The sequence below is a fragment of the Rutidosis leptorrhynchoides genome, chromosome 5 (genome assembly GCF_046630445.1).
Source record: "Rutidosis leptorrhynchoides isolate AG116_Rl617_1_P2 chromosome 5, CSIRO_AGI_Rlap_v1, whole genome shotgun sequence".
NCBI lineage: Eukaryota > Viridiplantae > Streptophyta > Magnoliopsida > Asterales > Asteraceae > Rutidosis > Rutidosis leptorrhynchoides.
The window spans coordinates 19,640,041-19,646,040 of NC_092337.1; positions in this window are offsets into that span (position 1 = coordinate 19,640,041).

Genomic DNA, 6,000 nt, shown 5'->3' on the forward strand with positions numbered 1-6,000 from the left:
TGAACTGAACAATGCAGGGTTGGCCTCAGATTCACGAACCTATATCAGTAACATATATCAAATAATATAAAGAACTTATTTTAGTACAATCTATATTTTAATTGTTATGTATATATATTTATATATATATGATAATGCTAAAAACGAACATATATTTCATAGCATTATTTCTCAAGAAAGACAAGCTTTTAGTTGCAATTGTTCTATTTACAAGTGATATTCGTTTAAATAATAAAAGGTGAAGACAAAAGACAGATTCGACGAATTGAAGACGCAAACGACCAAAAAGCTCAAAAGTACAAAAGACAATCAAAAAGGTTCCAATTATTGATAAGAAACGTCTCGAAATTACAAGAGTACAAGATTCAAAACGCAAAGTACAAGATATTAAATTGTACGCAAGGACGTTCGAAAATCCGGAACCGGGACCAGAGTCAACTCTTAACGCTCGACGCAACGGACTAAAAATTACAAGTTAACTATGTATATAAATATAATATAATATATAATTAATTATATTAATTATATATATATTATATTTATAAATAAAAACCGTCGGCAGAGAAAGACTCCAAAGGGACTGAGCTGTAAATTCATTCTCCGCGACTCGCGGAGTTTGAAGAGGATTTCACCGCGAGTCGCGGAGCCCCCAGTTTTGAAACTCCCTATAAAGCAAACCGAATTCTGATCATTTTCATCCATCTTTTTCTTCTTCTCCTCATACGTAAAATTTATATTTATATTTATAATTTATATTTTAATTTTAATTATAATTCTAATAATAAGGGTATGTTAGCAAATGTTGTAAGGGTGTAAGTCGAAATTCTGTCCGTGTAACGCTACACTATTTTTAATCATTGTAAGTTATGTTCAACCTTTTTATATTAATGTCTCATAGCTAAGTTATTATTAAGCTTATTTAAAACGAAGTAATCATGATGTTGGGCTAATTACTAAAATTGGGTAATTGGGCTTTGTACCATAATTGGGGTTTGGACAAAAGAACGACACTTGTGGAAATTAGACTATGGGCTATTAATGGGTTTTATATTTGTTTAACTAAATGAAAGTTTGTTAATGTTAATATAAAGATTTACAATTGGGCGTCCCTATAAATTACCATATACACTCGATCGGACACGATGGGCGGGGTATTTATATGTACGAATAATCGTTCATTTAACCGGACACGGGAATGGATTAATAGCCACTAGAATAATTAAAACAGGGGTGAAATTACATTCAAGGGTAATTGGTGTAATTGCTAACAAAGTAGTAAAACCTTGGTTTACACGCAGTTGATAACCTGGTGTATTCATTAAACAAAGTATTAAAACCTTGTTACAATTCGAATCCCCAATTAGTTGGAATATTTAACTTCGGGTATAAGGATAATTTGACGAGGACACTCGCACTTTATATTTACGACTGATGGACTGTTATGGACAAAAACCAGACGGACATATTAAATAATCCAGGACAAAGGACAATTAACCCATGGGCATAAAACTAAAATCAACACGTCAAACATCATGATTACGGAAGTTTAAATAAGCATAATTCTTTTATTTCATATTTAATTTCCTTTATTTTATATTTAATTGCACTTCTAATTATCGCATTTTTATTGTTATTATATTTAATTGCACTTTTAATTATCGTACTTTTTAATTATCGCAAGTTTATTTTATCGCACTTTTATTATTCGTAATTTCATTTATCGTTATTTACTTCATGCTTTAATTTAAGTCTTGTATTTATTTTTAATATTTTACATTTGGTTTTAACTGCGACTAAAGTTTTAAAATCGACAAACCGGTCATTAAACGGTAAAAAAACCCCCTTTATAATAATAATATTACTTATATATATATTTGTATTTTTATAAAAGTAAACTAATATAGCGTTGAGCTTTGTTTAAAAAAAAAAGATTCCCTGTGGAACGAACCGGACTTACTAAAAACTACACTACTGTACGATTAGGTACACTGCCTATAAGTGTTGTAGCAAGGTTTAAGTATATCCATTCTATAAATAAATAAATATCTTGTGTAAAATTGTATCGTATTTAATAGTTTCTCCTAGTAAAATATAAACTATTTCGTATACCTTAGCTTTGACATCAAGTTATTTTGGCGCCGCTGCCGGGGAATCGTCTTAAAAACCGGAAGCGCAACGCTATATATAAAAAAAAAAAGATTTTTAGTTTACTTTTATTAAAATTCGTTTTTATAAAAATACGTTTTAAATATTCAAAAATATAAAAAGAAAAACAAAAATATAAGTATTTTTAAGATTTTGTTAAATATTTAAGTTTTATAAAGTTTCTTTATTTTTATCTTATAAAAACATAAGTTTTATTTAAGTATTTTGTTTTTATTTAAAAAACATAAAAAAAGATATATATATAAATCTAGTTTTAAGCATTTTATTTATTAAAATTATAAAGTAATTCTATTTTTGTTTAAGTTTTAAATATAAGTTTTTATTATACACATATTTTTTTTTATATATATACAAAAAAAAATAAAAAACAAAAAAAAAAATTAAATAAAGAAAAAAACGCGTCGAATTTAATAAGCTGTCATCTGAATTTCTGAACCCCGCGACTCGCGGGGTTTTCTGCATTAATTACCGCGACTCGCGGAGTGACTCTGACACGCGACAGAACCCTAATTCAGCATTAATTACGGGTTATTTAATAATTATTATTATTATTAACCCTAATTATTATTATTATTATTATAATTAATTTTATTTTAACTTTTACTTTTTATTTAATTTATGTATTTAGTATTAATTAGTTTTATTAAATTGTAAAATTAGTAGTTTTATTAAATAAATAATATAAAAATAATATTTTTATAAAAATTGTACTTTTTACAACTTTTTATATATTTTTATATTTTGTCCCTTTTTAATCGTTTTAGCGTAATATTTGTATTTTTAGCTCATATTTAATTTTAAACTTAGTTTTTGCTATAGTTATTTTTACTCCTAGATTTTTAGGCTTTGCCGTAGAATTCCTTAAGTGCTTTTTCTTTAGACTAAGATTTAGGTGCTTTAGAATTTTGCGACGCCTTTTTAAGTTTTAGTTTCTTTTTAAGTTATTTCCATTTGGGATTTAGTTTTTCCTGTAAGTTTTAATATTTTTAGACGACTTTTACCTATGTATCAATTATCATTCCAATTAGTAATCTCAATTTGCGATTATAATTTTAAGTTAGTTGTAGTAATAAGGTTAGGTTAGTCAAGTATTTTTAAGTTTTATAAGTTTCTTTTATCTTTTCCGTCACCTTTTATTTTTCAACCATTTTTCTTTTTCGACCTTTTTCGACGAACTCTTTTTCTTTCTTATTTCTCGCTATTCTAGTTTTAGGACATAGATTTTTATTCTACTTCTTATCTAAATTTCTTAAAATTACGAAAATTTATTTTAAGTGGTTAAATTAATAGACATCAAAATTTTCTGGTTCGTAGTAATAGTTGGATTTGTACGTGGACCGGGTTATTGGAGCCAAACAGTCCTCAATTATATTGAGACCAAACGAATCCTGCCCCTCTGCTGCATCTTTTGGCTATTCGAAACGTGGGCAAAATCAGAAAAGTCTATTAATTGGATAACTTATTATAATTTTTCTTTCCTTTTTAAAACTAATAGGATATTCAGTGAATGCACCGAGCAAGACGTTCACCACCTTTTGTACGTTCACCACCTGTAACTAGATCAAGACATTTAGCAAATATAACCGCCGTTGATTTTTCTTTAGAATCGTCATCCAGTAGACCAAGTACTTCAGTTCAAATTTCCGATAATCCATTTTTTGAACCCAACCTCACAATTGAGAATCCGGAGAATATTCAGGAACGGTTCATAGATCCTGAACCATTAAACTTTCCTCCGGAGCCACCAATTATTCAAACAGAGATTGTTGAGGAACGAACCATTAAATCAGAATCCTCTAGTGATTCCGATTCAACAAATTCAATTATGGAGAATCTGGAACCTTTAAGTATGGAAGACCGAATGAGAGCTAAACGCACTGGCCAAGGTCACGCAATTACTCATCCAGACATTAATGCGCCAGATTATGAAATCAAAGGACAAATTCTACACATGGTGACTAATCAATGCCAATTTAGTGGTGCGCCGAAGGAAGATCCAAATGAACATCTACGTACCTTTAATAGGATCTGCACACTATTTAAAATCCGAGAAGTGGAGGATGAACAGATATATCTCATGTTATTTCCCTGGACTTTAAAGGGAGAAGCCAAAGATTGGTTGGAATCGTTACCTGAAGGGGCGATTGATACATGGGATGTTTTAGTTGACAAATTTCTTAAACAATTCTTTCCTGCATCTAAAGCCGTAAGACTTCAAGCAGAAATTGTTACATTTACACAGAAGCCAAATGAAACTCTATATGAGGCATGGACAAGATATGGAAAGTTGTTAAGAGGATGTCCGCAACATGGTTTAGACACCTGTCAAATAGTACAAATATTCTACCAAGGATGCGACATCACTACAAGGAAAGACATAGATATAGCAGCTGGTGGTTCTATTATGAAGAAAACCGAAACTGATGCTTAAAAAATTATTGATAACACTGCTTCCCACTCACATGAGTGGCACCAAGAAAAAGATATCATTAGATCATCTAAAGCAGCTAGAGCCGATTCTAACCATGACTTAGATTCCATTTCCGCAAAGATAGATGCTGTGGAAAGACGAATGGAAAAGATGACTAAGGATATTCACTCAATACGAATTAGTTGTGAGCAGTGTGGAGGACCACATTTGACAAAAGATTGTCTCAGTATTGAATTAACAATGGAACAAAGAGAGAATATTTCATACATAAACCAAAGGCCTGGAAATAATTATCAGAATAATTATCAACCGCCAAGACCGATTTACAATCAAAACCAAAATTATAACCGAAATATTCCATACAACAACCAACAAGGTCCTAGCAATCAACAAGTATCCAATAATAATTACAATCAGCAAAGACCAAATTTTCAAAACAAACCACCACAACAAACCGATGATAAAAAGCCGAATTTAGAAGATATGATGACAAAGCTAGTTGAAACTCAAACGCAGTTTTTCACATCTCAGAAACAAACCAATGAACAAAATGCTCAAGCATTTAGAAATCAACAAGCTTCTATTCAAAATCTGGAACAAGAAGTAAGTAACCTAGCAAGGTTAATAGGTGAAAGAAAACCGGGAAGTCTACCTAGTGATACAAACGCTAACCCCCGGAATGAAACAGCTAAAGCTATTACCACAAGAAGTGGTACAACACTTAAACCACCTGAAATACCTGTAACTTCTGATGAAGCTATTCCTACTCCACAAGAACCACAACCTGATCAAGATAAGGAAAAAGAACCGGTAGTTGAAAAGGTTAATGAAGATAACACAGTTAAGGATAAACCTTATGTTAAACCATACCAACCACCACTTCCTTACCCGAGTAAAATGAAGAAAGAAAAACTTGAAGCCGAGCAATCCAAATTCTTGGATATGTTTAAACAGATAAATGTAAATCTTCCTTTCATTGATGTGATTTCAGGAATGCCTAGATATGCTAAATTCTTGAAAGATCTAATTTCAAATAGAAAGAAAATGGAAGAACTCTCGGCTGTTACTATGAATGCTAATTGTTCAGCAGTGCTGTTGAATAAGATACCAGAAAAATTATCTGATCCAGGAAGTTTCACAATTCCATGTTTTCTGGGTAGTCTTAGTTCAATAGAAGCATTGGCAGACTTAGGTGCTAGTATAAATCTAATGCCATATTCACTATACACTAAACTAGACCTTGGAGAATTGAAACCAACCAGAATAAGCATACAACTAGCCGATAGATCAATAAAATATCCTAGAGGGATAATGGAGAACATGCTAGTTAAAGTTGGTACTTTAGTATTTCCAGTAGATTTTGTTGTTTTGGACATGGAAGAAGATTCTCAAGTTCCTCTCAT